Genomic DNA, 17,993 nt, shown 5'->3' with positions numbered 1-17,993 from the left:
AGGTTTTTCAACAGAAAATGCCATATATGCTTTCACCAGTCAAATTTTGAATGATCTGAATAACCGAAAACCACCCATTGGGATTTTTTGTGATCTCTCAAAGGCTTTTGATTGTGTAAATCATGAAATTCTGCTAGACAAGCTCAAGTATTGTGGCATGAGTGGGACAGTGCACAAATGGTTTAATTCGTACCTAACTGGAAGAGTGCAGAAAGTTGAAATAAGTAGTTCTCGTAACATGCAAAGATCAGCACATTCCTCAAACTGGGTAACTATCAAGAATGGGGTTCCACAAGGGTCAGTCTTGGGTCCTTTATTGTTCTTATTATATATTAATGACTTGCCATTCTATATTCATGAAGAGGCAAAGTTAGTTCTCTTTGCTGATGATACAAGTATAGTAATCACACCTGAGAAACAAGAATTATCTGATGAAATTGTCAATACTGTCTTTCAGAAAATTACTAAGTGGTTCCTTGTAAACGGACTCTCACTGAATTTTGATAAGACACAGTACATACAGTTCCGTACAGTGAATGGTATGACGCCATTAATAAATATAGACCTTAATCAGAAGCATATAGCTAAGGTAGAATATTCCAAATTTTTAGGTATGTCCATTGATGAGAGATTAAACTGGAAGAAACACATTGATGATCTGCTGAAACGTTTGAGTTCAGCTACTTATGCAATAAGGGTCATTGCAAATTTTGGTGATAAACGTCTTAGTAAATTAGCTTACTACGCCTATTTTCACTCATTGCTTTCATATGGCATCATATTTTGGGGTAATTCATCACTGAGGAATAAAGTATTTATTGCACAAAAGCGTGTAATCAGAATAATAGCTGGAGTCCACCCAAGATCATCCTGCAGACATTTATTTAAGGATCTAGGGATATTCACAGTAGCTTCTCAGTATATATATTCTCTTATGAAATTTGTGATTAACAACCAAACCCAATTCAAAAGTAATAGCAGTGTGCATAACTACAATACTAGGAGAAAGGATGATCTTCACTATTCAAGATTAAATCTAACTTTGGCACAGAAAGGGGTGAATTATACTGGCACTAAAGTCTTCGGTCACTTACCAAATAGTATCAAAAGTCTGACAGATAACCAACAAGTATTTAAGAAGAAATTAAAAGAATTTCTGAATGACAACTCCTTCTACTCCATAGAGGAATTTTTAGATATAAATTAAGAAAAAAAATTAAAAAATAAAAAAAAAATAAAAAAAAAATAAAAAGAAATAAAAATAAAAAATAAAGAAAAATAAAAAAACACACAAAAGAATAAAGTTGTTATATTAACTTAAGTATGTTGTTAAATTAACCTAATTATGTCATGTATTGGAAAATTCGACTCGTTCCACATCATTACGAAATATCGTATTCATGATCCATGGAACTAGGATTAATCTAATCTAATCTAATCTACTGGGAGATGAAGAAGCTTGCACAGGATAGAGTAGCATGGAGAGCTGCATCAAACCAGTCTCTGGACTGAAGACCACAACAACAACATACCTGCCGATGGTGTGTACGAGTATGAAAGGCGGGGGGCATTGACATCCGACCATGTCTTCTGGGTGCTTCCCTTTCTTTGTATTTACGGACCTCACACTTCTCCGTTTGGAGACATTGTCTGCGAATGTCTTCGCCCGTAGAAATGAGATCTAACTACAAACTGAAATATGGTATAGGTATGTAGTGTTATAGCAGATAAGCTTTGGGTTCTATAGTCCTGGTAATGTAAGGACTTACAGGTGCGGCTCCACAACGAGGCCAGAAAGCGCTTATTGCGTCATATTTCAAGGTAAAACACGCACCCCGCTAAGTTCTACAAGATTCAATAGTGCTTATCTTCCGGAAAGCGAGTTCGTTTTTATAAGAACTTCACACTTAAAATGTTCAAATGTGTGTGAATTCCTAAGTGACCGAACTGTACAGGTCGTCGGTCCCTAAACTTATACACTACTTAGACTAACTTATGCTAAGACCAACACAAACTCCCATGCCCGAGGGCGGGGAGGGGGGACTCGAACATCCAGCGGAAGGGGTCGCGTAATCTGTGACATGGCGCCTCAAACGCAGCAGTGTAGAATTATAATGTCACATCTTATTTTAGGTGATACGTGATTCGCTTACTCGTACATAATTTGGTCGTTGTTATCCTGAGACCGAAGACTAATTTGATGTAACTCTCTACGCTAGTGATATGACGGGTTGTGACAAATAAATTGTGTTCTGCACGGGTGATAAATGACATGATTGTTGCACGCGTAAAATTTTTAGAATTGTGATAGATTTACAGTCAAAATGAACACTTATCTTTTCTTATACAACTTCTTCTTTGCCGTGATTGTATGTCAGATCGTAGATACATTTATATACATCGATGGAACCAATTGGTATGATCTGGAGCGTCGTTTGTAATACAGCTCGAAGTACTGCTTATAGACGAAGTTCACTACCATATGCAAAGACTTGCAGATTAACTTCAGAGAGTCCACCTGATCGCCTGTAACTCTGTTGTCGCCGAACAGGGTGACTGGAACGTAGCCTGGTGTTGAACTGACTGTGTCCGCTTTTCCTTCTGTTTGGTGACCGGTCGTAGATGGTGACAATGCAAACTTCTGTGGACGTATCTTGCTACTTCCGTCTCATTGGTGAGGCCAGCGATAGCAAGGAGCATCTTTGTGGTGTTGACAGCACGCGCCAGCGCTACGCCAGCGACTACACCACAGTTAGTCTCTCTTTTCCAATCCTCGTCATCTCTTGATGACTACATTCTAACCTACTCGCTTCACTGAAGTCTCGGCCTCGCTTTGAAACTTTTACCACTTCATCACTTACCTACCTTACCTAATTAACTATTCCTCGATGCTGCAGGTTGTGTCCTATCAATGTGTCCCACCTTTTAGTCAGGTTATTCAATAAAGACGTCTTCAGTTCAGTACTTTCCCGTGTTTCTGTGCTGTTTGAGGCTTTCCCGACGCAACAACTACTTGAAAGGTTGTCGGACGAAGCGTCGAATCGCATTGCCTAAACTGCATAATACACTCCTGGAAATTGAAATAAGAACACAGTGAATTCATTGTCCCAGGAAGGGGAAACTTTATTGACACATTCCTGGGGTCAGATACATCACATGATCACACTGACAGAACCACAGGCACATAGACACAGGCAACGGAGCATGCACAATGTCGGCACTAATACAGTGTATATCCACCTTTCGCAGCAATGCAGGCTGCTATTCTTCCATGGAGACGATCGTAGAGATGCTGGATGTAGTCCTGTGGAACGGCTTGCCATGCCATTTCCACCTGGCGCCTCAGTTGGACCAGCGTTCGTGCTGGACGTGCAGACCGCGTGAGACGACGCTTCATCCAGTCCCAAACATGCTCAATGGGGGACAGATCCGGAGATCTTGCTGGCCAGGGTAGTTGACTTACACCTTCTAGAGCACGTTGGGTGGCACGGGATACATGCGGACGTGCATTGTCCTGTTGGAACAGCAAGTTCCCTTGCCGGTCTAGGAATGGTAGAACGATGGGTTCGATGACGGTTTGGATGTACCGTGCACTATTCAGTGTCCCCTCGACGATCACCAGTGGTGTACGGCCAGTGTAGGAGATCGCTCCCCACACCATGATGCCGGGTGTTGGCCCTGTGTGCCTCGGTCGTATGCAGTCCTGATTGTGGCGCTCACCTGCACGGCGCCAAACACGCATACGACCATCATTGGCACCAAGGCAGAAGCGACTCTCATCGCTGAAGACGATACGTCTCCATTCGTCCCTCCATTCACGCCTGTCGCGACACCACTGGAGGCGGGCTGCACGATGTTGGGGCGTGAGCGGAAGACGGCCTAACGGTGTGCGGGACCGTAGCCCAGCTTCATGGAGACGGTTGCGAATGGTCCTCGCCGATACCCCAGGAGCAACAGTGTCCCTAATTTGCTGGGAAGTGGCGGTGCGGTCCCCTACGACACTGCGTAGGATCCTACGGTCTTGGCGTGCATCCGTGCGTCGCTGCGGTTCGGTCCCAGGTCGACGGGCACGTGCACCGTCCGCCGACCACTGGCGACAACATCGATGTACTGTGGAGAGCTCACGCCCCACGTGTTGAGCAATTCGGCGGTACGTCCACCCGGCCTCCCGCATGCCCACTATACGCCCTCGCTCAAAGTCCGTCAACTGCACATACGGTTCACGTCCACGCTGTCGCGGCATGCTACCAGTGTTAAAGACTGCGATGGAGCTCCGTATGCCACGGCAAACTGGCTGACACTGACGGCGGCGGTGCACAAATGCTGCGCAGCTAGCGCCATTCGACGGCCAACACCGCGGTTCCTGGTGTGTCCGCTGTGCCGTGCGTGTGATCATTGCTTGTACAGCCCTCTCGCAGTGTCCGGAGCAAGTATGGTGGGTCTGACACACCGGTGTCAATGTGTTCTTTTTTGCATTTCCAGGAGTGTATTTCCACGAGGCAGCAGCTCGTCGTCGTCTTCAGGTGCGACTCTGTCTATTTGTTCGCTTGCAAAGTGTCAGTGCTATTGCGGGGGATGTTGACATGTAGAACCCCCTGTCAGAGAAGTGATCCGCGGACTCGGCGCTCCATATGCAGGGGCTAGGTGTTGGGATTCGCGTTAGCTGCCCTGGCCACGATTCTCCATCGGTGTTGTCTTGCTAAATTCATCTACCTACAGCCGACGATTCCTTAGTGCCGCCAGAGCTAGTTCCCATACTTTTCTTAGTTTAAAACTTGTGGTTTTGTGACTTAAGTTTTTAGTCATACGTATTTCGACTGCTTCTTTAATGACAGAGTCCCAGTACGTGGAGACGGACGAGGGCATATACATGAGTTCCCCATCAAGATAGTGTTCAGCACCACCAGATTTTTGTGGCTGAAATAGACTTATGTGATATCTGTGTTCGTCGTATGTGTATTTTACAGTGCGACGCATCTGGCTAGTGTGTGATTTTGCACACTGTTATGAAATCTCGTGTATGTTCCTGGTCTTCTTAGACCGTGATCGTCTTTTACAGAACCCAGCACAGTTTGCAATCGTCCCGGCGGACGGAAGGCACATTTTACTCTGCATTTCTTGTAGATCTTGCCGACGTTGGTGGACACTACGCCAGTATAAGGCAAAAATACCATCCTAGCGGAGTTCCCCGTTTCTTCTGGCTGCTCCTGAGGTCTAATGCACTCTGGTAGAAATGCAATGCGGATGTGTCTCTCGTAGTAAACATTCTAGACAAACACAGTTTTTATTATTTCTCCCTGAACTTTAATGGTTTTTTAAAATTTCTGCTTGGTTTTCCTTTTTATATTTTTCTAGCTTCAGATGTTATCGTAACAGATTTCAGTTTCTTAGAAATCCATTACTACGTTTGTTAGGTCGCTACATTCGACTGGAGAGTGCTGCCATCTCTAGAGACATTTGTACCTGAGGGACACTGGTCAGTAGGCCGCATCTCCAAGGGAACATAAACGGTAAACTCGCGGCTGCGAGGTAAGATCAATTGTGAATGGTCTCTCACCCGATGGGCTGTCCTAAGCGTCATACTCGCTAAATGGCAAACCTGTATATTTTAACTTGTGAAAATTCGCTTAATGTAAATAATAAGTGATTATCTATCAGCTGTCGTCATTCATTTACAATTCGAATGGATTCGATTCATTATACAGTCGTCCTCCGGTAACATGTAAGATTTACATTTTCGCCTGCCGGCGTAAACAATGTTGTTTACGTTGTATAGTAATTCGCCAACGTAAAACGGAACCGGCCCAGAGAGGCACTCAAAACAGGTCCGCGCTCTAGCTGTTCTAGACACAGATTGAATAACGTGGCAGTAGGTAGAATCCTCTCTCAGCTACTAACTCCCTATGATGTCCTTCGACTGTTCGAATTCAATCTGATTACTGTACAAGTTCTAGGTAAGATTATAGTTCATGTATTTATGTTGATGAGAATTTCAAAGTGAATGTTCCAGTTAACGTTATCGAAACCATTTTGTAAATCCGCAAGTGCCAGTTTCTACACTACTGGCCATTAAAATTGTTACACCAAGAAGATGACGTGCTTCAGATGCGAAATTTAACCGACAGGAAGGAGATGCTGTGATATGCAAATAATTAGCTTTTCAGAGCATTCACACAAGGTTAGCGCCGGTGCCGACACCTACAACGTGCTGACATGAGGAAAGTTTCCAATCGATTTCTCATACACATACAGCAGTTGCCCGGCGTTGCCTGGTGAAATGTTGTTGTGATGCCTCGTGTAAGGAGGAGAAATGCGTACCATCACGTTTCCGACTTTGATAAACGTCGGATTGTAGCCTATCGCCATTGCGGTTTATCGTATCACGACATTGCTGCTCGTGTTGGTCGAGATCCATTGACTGATAGCAGAATATGGAATCGGTGGGTTCAGGAGGGTAATACGGAACACCATGCTGGAGCCGAACGGCCTCGTATCACTAGCAATCGAGGTGACAGACATCTTATCCACATGGCTGTAACGGATCGTGCAGCCACGTGTCGATCCATGAGTCAACAGATGGGGACGTTTGCAAGACAACAACCATCTGCACGAACAGTTCGACGACGTTTGCAGCAGCATGGACTATCAGCTCGGAGACAATGGCTGAGGTTACTCTTGACGCTGCATCACATACAGGAGCGCCTGCGATGGTGTAGTCAACGACGAACCTGGGTGCACGAATGGCACAACGTCATTTTTTCGGATGAATCCAGGTTCTGTTTACAGCATCATGATGGCAGTATCCGTGTTTGGCGACATCGCGGTGAACGCACATTGGAAGCGTGTATTCGTCATCGCCGTACTGGCGTATCACCCAGCGTGATGGTATGAGCTGCCATTGGTTACACGTCTCGGTCACCTCTTGATCGCATTGACGGCACTTTGAACAGTGGACGTTACATTTCAGATGTGTTACGACCCGTGGCTCTACCCTTCATTCGATCCTTGCGAAACCCTACATTTCAGCAGGATAATGCACGATCGCATGTTGCAGGTCCTGTACGGGACTTTCTGGATACAGAAAATGTTCGACTGCTGCCCGGGCCAGCATATTCTCTAGATCTCTCACCATTTGAAAACGTCTTGTCAATGGTGGCCGAGCAACTGGCTCGTCACAATACGCCAGTCACTACTCTTGATGAACTGTGGTATCGTGTTGAATCTGCATAGGCAGCTGTACCTGTACACGCCATCCAAGCTCTGTTTGACTCAATGCCCAGGCGTATGAAGGCCGTTATTACGGCCAGAGGTGGTTGTTCTGGGTACTGATTTCTCAGGAACTATGCACCCAAACTGCGTGAAAATGTAATTACACGTCAGTTCTAGTATAATATATTTGTCCAATGAATACCCGTTTATCATCTGCATTTCTTCTTGGTGTAGCAATTTTAATGACCAGTAGTGTATATGTGAGTTAGTCCATCTTCAGTACACAGATTGCGCCTCGTAAGAGTCGTGAGACGCATTTTCTCTGATGTTTAGGCAAATGTTTGCAGTTCTGTTTTTTTCAGTGCGTAGCTGCTGATCACCTCTTTTGTGCGGCAACCAGTGTTGACGCAAAGCATCGGTTGGTTTCCAGTTACAAACAAAATTGCCTACTAAAGCGGAATTTTACATACCCATTCGATAGAGCTGTCCCAGTTAGTTTAGTGCGATATTCGTGCCATCGATGTGTATTAATAGGGAAGAATAACCAGTATTCCAGCAGCGAATTAGTAGCGCTGCTGCTGCATGGCGTTAGCAGTCAGTGAGGGCCAGGGCAGTACCGTTGCTGCCGGATTTCTGGTTATTCTTTGTGTTTTACTGTCCTCCTAATACATATCGATAACACAAGTATCGTACTAGACTAAATAGGACCGTTCTAATATATGGGCACGTAAAATTCCGCTTTGAAAAACATTTTCTTCGTAGCGGGAAGCAAACTGACGGCCTCTGGCGACACTAGGCGTCGCATGGACGACGTGATCAGTACTATTTGTTTGGGCTGACTTCGAAACACCAGAATGAGAGACACAGTATAATGTTAGTAAATTAACTCTCATAATATCTTGCCTGTTACAAACCCGCCAGGTTAGCCGAGCGCCCTAACGCGCTGCTTCCTGGACTCGGGTTGGCGCGCCGGCACCGGATCGAATCGTCCCGGCGGATTAATGACGAGGGCCGGTGTGCCGGCCAGCCTGGACGTGGTTTTTAGGCGGTTTTCCACGTCCCCTAGGTGAATACTGGGCTGGTCCCCATGTCCCGCCTCAGTTCCACGGCTTGCAGACATCTGAACACTTTCGCACTATTCCATGCATTACACTAGTCGCAGACAGTTGGGGTACACTAATTACTTCCCGGTGGGTATGGGGTGGCGGCAGAAAGGGCATCCTGCCACCCCTTCAACTAACATTGCCAAATCCGATTAACCATGCCGACCCTGTGTATCCGCGGTAAAAACGGTACAAGCAAAAGAAAAAAGAAAAGAATTTCTTGCCTGTTACAGATATCGAATAAGAGTTCTTTATTACTAGTGGCTAACGGTATTAACTGGAAATATATTACATTCCAGTAGATTTTCAGGAGGTGGTGCTCCAAACCATCATCAGGTTCATAAAAGTATTCACAGACTCATTTTAGGCGAAATATAAAATCGTTATCGTCAGGTGGTAAAACCGTGAATAATACACTGTTATCATATCGTAATATAAATTACATCGTCAGTCTACAAAAACTATGCTAGGGAGTGTTCTTAAAACTGTAATCGGCGTTAACAAAAATGGCTCTGAGCACTATGGGACTCAACTGCTGTGGTCATAAGTCCTCTAGAACTTAGAACTACTTAAACCTAACTAACCTAAGGACAGCACACAACACCCAGCCATCACGAGGCAGAGAAAATCCCTGACCCCGCCGGGAATCGAACCCGGGATCGGCGTTAACACTGTGTACAAATTCATGCCACGCAGCTGTTCAGTTGCATCTACTGGATATGAATCTGTTCACAGCATTACCGTCGATTACAATTTTAATATAAATAAATATACTCCATAGCACAGTTTTTGTAGATTGACGACGTAATTTATATTACGAGATGATAACAGTATATTATTCATCGTTTCATCACTTGCCGGCCGCGGTGGTCTAGCGGTTCTGGCGCTGCAGTCCGGAACCGCGGGACTGCTACGGTCGCAGGTTCGAATCCTGCCTCGGGCATGGGTGTGTGTGATGTCCTTAGTTTAGTTAGGTTTAAGTAGTTCTAAGTTCTAGGGGACTTATGACCTAAGATGTTGAGTCCCATAGTGCTCAGAGCCATTTGAACCATTTTCGTTTCATCACTTGATGACAACGATTTCATATTTCCCCTAAAACGACGCTGTGAATACTTTTATGAACCTGACGATGGTCAATCGACTGAAATTGGTTGTATTACCGGCAGCTTAAGGTGGCAGTGCGACGTTTTTCGTATTAGATTCCGTGTACGTTCGCGATCGTCTCCCTGTTGGTATTCTGTGTGCTCCGCCCTGTACGGCAGTTAGCCTTGGCGCAGCTCAGGTCTGTCAGAAGTAAGCCCCACATGCAGGAGGGGAGCATGTTGGTTGGTAAACAGAGAGGGCCGCTTGCAGAGTGAATTGGCGAGTGTTCTGGCAGGGGGCCGGCTGCTTCGAGAGCAGAGCAATTACCTGCCCGCTGCCGCTAACCAATCTGTGCCCCCTGCTGCGCGGCTGAACAACAGGGGCCGGCACATGTGCCAGTACTAGTGGCGCGCTACCTGCACAGACGGCTGTCCCCCTTAGAATGGAATACGCTACAGCTTATGAAAATTACAACAGCCAGAAGGAATTGGCTGCACTACTACAGAATCTGAGGGTGTACAGCGAAGTGGAAGATCACAGAGTGATGGCGTGCAGGCAGGCCCAGCAGCAAACTATCAACTCGCAGGTCATTGTTGTTTGTCTAATTTGGCGGAGACATGGGCTTAGCTATGAACGTCTCTACAATGCAATTTTCACTCTGCAGGGAAATGTGCGCTGATATGAAATTTCCTGGCGGATTAAAACTGTGTGCCGGACCAAGACTAGAACACGGAACCAGGCGAGTGTTCAAAAAATGTTCAAATGTGTGTGAAATCTTATGGGACTTAACTGCTAAGATCAACAGTCCCTAAGCTTACACGCTACTTAACCTAAATTATCCTAAGGACAAACAGACATACCCATGCCCGAGGGAGGACTTGAACCTCCGCCGGGACCAGCCCCACAGTCCATGATTGCAGCGCCTTGGACCGCTCGGCTAATCCCGCGCGGCCCAGGCGAGTGCTCTACCATCTGAGCTACCCAAGCACGACTCACGACCTGTCCTCAGAGCTGTAATTCCGCCAGTATACCGTCTCCTATCTTCCACACTTCACAGAAACTCTCCTGCAGACCTTGCCGATCTCTGCAGTCCATTGCAGAGTGAAAATTTCATTCTGTTGTTTGTCTAACTTTGAGATTCCTGTGGTTTATTTTTCCAGAAACTAAATTCATGAAACTTTTTTGGGGCAAAAGAAGTATTTTGATTAGTTGGAAGACCTTTCCCATAGCCACATTACTAAGGCAAGTATCTTTTGTAAAGTTCTGTCCACCAGATGTTGTAATCTATGTATTCTTCTGTTTTCATAGGAAAACACAAAATTTGTCTTTCTTCGGAGGTCTTCGCCTCACTAGCAATGTAATATCGTTGCTGTTTTCTCAGTTTTCTCCTGATGACACCGAAATCCCGATCATCCCTATACCGTGCAGTAAGCGATACATTACATCTATAGCTATAGCCGCTTCATTGACTGTGGACAGCTTCCTTATCTGCAGCAAACAACGCGCCTACCGAGTTGGATTGCGAATCTTGATAATTTCGGGTGTGTTTCCCTTCTGCAGTGTGCGTTTCATGTACAGATATAAACGGGGGAACGAAATTAAACGAAGTGGTCTTACGATGTGACGAGCCGCCGGAAAAATGGATCCCTGTCCCAAAATACTCGCTGAATATCCCCGAACAACCTCCGAATTTTTTCCATGCAATTCTGATTCATTCTGTGGATGAGATCCCCATTCTCTAAAAAGGTCATGATGCAACGCCGTTCTGACCACAGACGTGTCATCCTCAGCGGTGCCAACGATATAAACGGGCACCCGCAACGAACATGTGACGTCACACTACTCGGTTTGTCCGCCACACTTCGCAAATGGTCATCTCCTTGCAGGAACCCTGGGAAATCAGTATTTAATTGAAAAGGTGTCCTGTAAAGGCCTTATTTTTGTCGTGTGCTATGGAGAGCTTCTATGCGTTTAAGCGCTAAGTTAAGAACTATGAAATTCGTCTGATATAGTTACTCGCTCCCCGTTGGAGAGGGCTGCTGGCACTCGTAAGACCTGCAGTGTGACGTGTTGTGACGTACGCCCCGTGGCCTTGTCTTCCTCGTAGGCCTCGTACTCAGCCAGTGACGTCATTTGGATGCTGTAAGGACGGGCGTGAGGGTCAGGACACCGCTTTGCTGGCCTTTGTCAGTTCAGCAAACCAGGTGCCGCTGCTTCTGACTCAAGTAGCTCCTCAGGTAACATCACGATGTTGAGGAGACACCATTTCAGTCCTTCCAACAAGGAAAAATCTCTGGTGATACCGGGAATCGAACCCACCTCCTCTACATCGTAGCTGACCACACAGCTACGGAGGCGGACCATGAACATAACACGTGTTCCATAATTCTACAACGGTCTGACGTTAGCGATATATGCCTTCTTGAAAACGGAGATGACGTGGACTTTCTTGAAGGTAAAGCAGTGTATATACAGAGTAATTCATATTAACAATTAAAAACCTTCGAAACGAAGCAGATAACGCTGAGACAAGAAATTTAATGTGAGACACATGAGTCCTAAAATCTGGTATGCAGTATTTTTTTCATTGCATTAGACAATTATATGTTTACATTGCGATGTCTCGCTGTCTCCGCTGGTTTATTGCAAAGCACAGTACAGAAAAAACCTACCGTACTGCGTCACAAGCAAGTGAGTATAAGCTTCAGAATTTCGTCGTTACCAGTAAATGATCTACGGGTTCCGTACTAAATGATGTCTGTAAACAAAAAAGAAGGGAAAAAAAGGAAAGAAACATAAAATAAGAAAAGCTTTTGCTAGGTTACAGGGAGGACAGTAATTTTGTAACATGTACGTTTACAACAGATCACATTTACAAAAGGTGTCCGAAATTTGCACCGTTGTGCATCAATGTGAAGCAGTGCCTCCTACCGGCGCGTGTAGCATCGTCAGGCCCAACCGCTGCACGTACGGCGAGGTACGTTATCTGACGACGTCACATGTTCAACGTTTGTCATCCACTTTTGGGGTATTTCCCCTCATTTTCGGCACCATGTGTCTTATATTAAATAACTTGTCACAGCAGCGTCTACGTCGCTTCGATTGTTTTTAAAAGTTAATAAGAGTCACCCTGAGTGTCCTGTGTCAATCACGTAACAGAAGACATTCAGAATTTGAAGCAATCAAATAGGGTGTAGCATACGTTTAGATTTTAGATCTTCTGTTATTTCTAACACACGTAAATACTGCCAGTTCCAGTTTCAGAAGGTGGAATTTTATCCTTTTTGCAGATGATAAAAGTATGGGAATAAAAAGTAGTACCAGTACCCTCGCCGACGAGGCAATTAATGAAATATTTGAAAACATCAACAGATTGTTGAAGGGAAGTAGGTTACTATTGGATTTCGGGAAGACTCAGTACGTACAATTCAGTACTTGTCATGGAACTCTACAAGCTATAAAAGTTTTTCAAAGAGTCAAAAACAAGAAGAACAGAACGTTAAGTTTTTGGGACTAGAGATTCATTGCAACACCCACTAGAATTAATGAAGCGTTTCATTTCAGCTATGTTTGCAATACGTGTGGTTATTCTTACAGGAGATTTAAAAATGAAGAAACTACTTTGTTCTGCATATTTCCTCTAACAAATGAGTTATGGAATCATTTTCTGAGGAAACTAAACTCATGGTATTCTCAGACTTCAGAAGCGGGTGGTAGGAAATAGATATGATGTTAATTATCGAACGCTCTGCAGAGATCTCTGGAAAAACTGGATATTTTGACAACTGCTTCGCAGTATATATGTTCATTAATGTCCTCTGTCTTCTTCTCTGTATACAAAAGGAAAGTCCTGATTGATCTACTGACTCATCATCGCTTACCCCAAACCGCTAAGAGTGTGAAATAGCGGATGAAAGGATTTGTCGTTATTAAGGCAGTTTTAAATCAAAACTACGAAAATTGCACCTGGTTTCTCGATCAGAAATTAAAAAAAAATCCTGTTGCAGTTTTGGAAATTCAACACGTAAGGGGTTGAAATAGGAGATCAAAAATTTATGAAAATATTTCGTTATATTAAAGCATTTTTAAAGTTAAATCTTTGTAAATTGGTAGTTGTTTCTTGGTTAGAAATAAATAAATATGTTTCAGGGGATGAAAGTTTCTGCGGAAATATCACCACAAATAGTCTGCACAATTTACATATAAGCAATGGGGATAAAACATACAAATTCGATTTAAAAAAATTATCTAGACCATGCTGTCTACGACAGCGAAGCAGCGGTCTTTAAGCTAGCTAGCGGTATTTCTTATTCGTGAAAAAATAGTAAGAAGTGACGGGTGACACTGGGACCAAAGAAAACTTATACAAAGATTTCAAGAGACAAGAAACCGTACAGAAACTTGTCAGACACATAGGTACATGTATATTCAACAACCTATCAGAGCACATTCAATGTCGTGTAAATAATACGGTGGAGCTTAAGAGTTAATGAACTTCTGTTGGTCAGCTCCTCCTACTCTGTTGCAGAGTACCTAGTGTTTTAGTTTATAATTAAAATTAGCACTGTAACACAGTTATGTAGCCATTTCACAACATTAAAGAGAATGTACATTTTTGACTTTTTCTCATCTAAGAGACAACTTTCCATGACATCTGTGGAAGACGACTATTTTCTATACACATGTCGTTCCTTTTTTTTTAGGCCTCTTTTTCTGCTGTCGGAGTTATACAAGTAGTACAGGTTATCAGCGGAAAAATGCTCCTATCGGAACACAAAGAAGGCCAATATGCCCGTCTTTATTGAAAGCCTCTGGGGTACCAGCTGCCTCGTTCTATCTTCCTTAGAATCTATAAAAAATTTCAGATACTACTGTCTCCTCTCATTGTCACAGTCTCCGTCTTGTTCTCTCTTACTGATACTCTGGCTCTCACCCAATTCCACTTCCTCCTTCTCTTTACTTCTCTCCCACTGACATTGTTTCCTTCGCTCTTCTCCTAGCACTGTTATCTCACTGTCTGCCAAGTTCCACCGCCACTGTGTTCCTCTCTTTCTCTCGCACTGCTATTATCTCCTTCGCTCTTTCTCTACAACCACTGTCTGCTATCTTCCACTATTTATTACTTCAACGTCTATTTCCCGCTGCCACTTTCTCTTTCTCTCTCAGCACAAAATAGCACGAATATGTTGGCATGCCAATATATTTACGAAACATTTTAATGGTGCTGAGAAAAATAGAATGAGGCAGCTTTTACCTCACTCTTCAGTCAGAGTATTTTAATAAAGACGAGCATAGCTGCACTTTTTGTGCTCCAATAGGAGCGTTTTTCTTCTGGTTCCCTTCTTTTTCCAGACACAGCAGAGCATGTCACTGATATAAAAAGGGCTTGATTTGTCAGTAAAATTTTTATAGTTTACTTTTGTAAAAATGAAAAAATGAAGTAACGCAAAACTAATTTTACACATAAGACGAGATTTTATGCGCACAAAAATTCTGCATGTGCTTCAGTACTACAAGAGTTCCCAGAACTCTTCTGATGATAACGGAGACGCTTTACATTATATTTCTCCGTATTAAGTCGCTTTATAAACTACGTTTTGGCCTCATGCCGCATTTTAGTGCACAAGTAGCGTTATTTTGAACCTCTGAATCTCGGAAACGACAAAAAATATCTGGAAAATTTTCAAGCTTATTCGAGAACAGAATCTTTTCATTCCGGAACCGCGCGAGTGCTACGGTCGCAGGTTCGAATCCTGCCTCGGGCATGGATGTGTGTGATGTCCTTAGGTTAGTTAGGTTTAAGTAGTTCTAAGTTCTGGGGGACTGATGACCTTTAGATGTTAAGTCCCATAGTGCTCAGAGCTATCTCAGGGAATATATCGTTAAAATTACAGCCATTTGCTGTACAGAGCCGTCTTGGAATCCGCGACTGGGATTTGGTCCTCTGCTGACGACGAAAAAATTATGAAAAACGCTTTAACGGGGGTTTCCTCAAGAACCGCGAATGAATTTACACCAGTGCGACATTCATTCATTGATTTAGTGACGTGTATACCCGTCAGTTTAATTAAATCACGGGTTTGTCACGGATATATTCGTCATCAATAATTTTATTTAATTTTTACGTGATATTTTACATGCTCGAGTTGGGTAATTTCGAACCTCTGCATCTGGGAAAGGGATAAAGAAATCAAGAAAATTTTCATGGCTATTCGAAATCACACACATCGTAAAAGTTTCAACCATTTGCTGCTCATAGCCATCTTGGAACCCTCGGCCGAGTTTAGGCTCGCTGTTACAGGCGAAAATATAGTAAAAAAAAGAAAACTTGCTTCTGAAAAATCCTCAGGAATCACCCATGAAGTAATGCTGCCTTCAAAAGTCCCATAAAGCTCACTGTAGACCACATAGAATGCTAAAAGCACCAACCGATTTGCTCCATTTGCCTAAGCATGAGGAATGTAATACTCATAATTTGACCTTGTACTTGACCGTACCCTTTTATCTCCAATAGAACCCGAGGCGCTATCATCGGAAAATCCTGTTTTAATGCAAAGTGTTTTGAAACTTATTGGTAAACATGCTGTCGGATGTAAAAGTAATATAGGGTATACAGTTTGATTCGGAAGTAGCTACACACACTTGGTGGGTGTGATGTATGCATCAAAATAAGAGTAACACGTTCAATAAAATTTTGTCCGAAATTGCTTTGTTTCAGAGTTATACAGCAGAATAGGGTTCACAAGAGCAACACGAAATTAATTCTCCTTAGAGAGCAACGACACAAAGGGACTCGAAATTCAATTCAGTTGCGTACTGTACGTTTACCCCAGGAAATGTTCGAAATAGTGTCCGAGTAGACGAAGCCAGTGATGTGGTCGACGTTTTCCACTCTCGGAATGTTACAGATTCCGTTCATCTCGTTCTGCGCAGCAGCACAACTATTTTCAACTCGGTGCTGTAGTTCTACTACATTCTCAACTGCAGTACCATACGCGAGCTCCTTGAGACGGCCCAAAGGTGAAAGTCCAGGGGTTAAGATCTGGAGATCTGGGGGACCAGACAACTGTCCTGCACGACCTGCCGACATATCGGGATGAGCAATTTTGAGGTACTATCTCACATCCCAACTGAAATGTGCAGAGGTATCGTCAACAAATAAGATCAGTCGATATGCAGTCGAACGCGACTCACCAAAAGCCGGTACTGGCCCATCATGGAATGCCTCCTACAAGCGACAGTATGTATCACAACTCGGAAATAAATCAGTTTCAGCAAAACTTTATGAAAGGTTTTACTCGTATTTTGATTCATGCATTACACCCATCAAGTGTATTATTTTTGAATCACCCTGTATACTGCGAAAGGCAGGAACGTAACCTATGGTACTTGTTATGTCCATATGTGTCTGACTTTCCTCTGCAGACGGTTCAAACCCACATCCACCCATTCAGTTTTAGGTTTTACGTGATTTCCCTAAATCACTTGAGGCAAATGTCGGGATGGTTCGTTTAAAAGGGTACGGCCGATTTTCTTCCCCATCCTCCCCTAATGCGAGCTTAGCTCCGTCTGTAATGACCTCGATGTCGACGGGACGTTAAGCACTAATTCCTCTCCCGCTGCAGACGGCGAATCACGCAGCTAAAGCCGTCGGCACACGGACCGTGCTGTCGAGCGTTAACGTTGAGCGTGACAAGTTCAACGTGCTGCTGAACGCTCAGGAACGATGCGACTTGTGCATACGGTACGTGGGCCCCAACGTGGTATACGCGATCGCAACGCACTCCGGCGACAGTTGAGGGATGTTTCTAGTTCGTAAATCACACTGTTTACTCAACGGGTGCGCGTAATTCCCACGTTAGCTCTAATAAAACGCACATTTCTTCCATCATCCACGAAAAGGAAAGTACCATGTCCAATCAGTAAGGACACAGGCTTATAAAAGTTCCGTTACAGACAGTGCGTTACAAATTTGGAATACTTCTCTGCATAAGATAAACGTTATTTCATGACTCCCACATTTTAGTAAAACCCCAAGGTCAGTCTTACTTGATCACTGTTGCTACCCAGTAGCAGAATCTTTGCAACATGTGAATTACGAAGCGTAAAAAAAGAAGGAGTAAAATATCTTTAAACAAGTAGCGCAAGCTGTCCTTTAGATTAAGCCAATCGAACAAAGTCACCCCCCAAAGAAAGGTGAACTTGTATTTACATAACATCAAATATTATAGTCTACACTTGTATTAAACTAATAATAAAGTATCGGAACCTAATAAAAACGTGAATGTTAAGAAAAAAAATTCGTTGTGTCAGGACGCGAACCACCGCCCCAACAAAAAGAACTATCTCCAAATCACTGATGCTCTTCATTACGCTATTCCTACATCTCACATTTTGGCACTAATCTTAGTGTCTTAGCGCATGCTAAACACATTAATCGTAGATATGTTACTAACTGAAATTTAATTATAACAAATTGTACCAAGAACAATGCGTTTTTGGTGGATCTTCAGTGTGTCGCTGCCTTCAAATAGCCTACTCTCATTATACGCAAGTTACAATAATTCTTTTGCCGCGAATATGATGTTTCTCATTATT

Source organism: Schistocerca cancellata, chromosome 7 (assembly GCF_023864275.1).
Source record: "Schistocerca cancellata isolate TAMUIC-IGC-003103 chromosome 7, iqSchCanc2.1, whole genome shotgun sequence".
In the NCBI taxonomy this organism is placed as follows: domain Eukaryota; kingdom Metazoa; phylum Arthropoda; class Insecta; order Orthoptera; family Acrididae; genus Schistocerca; species Schistocerca cancellata.
The sequence above is the reverse complement of the archived record's forward strand: the minus strand, read 5'-3'. Positions refer to the sequence as shown.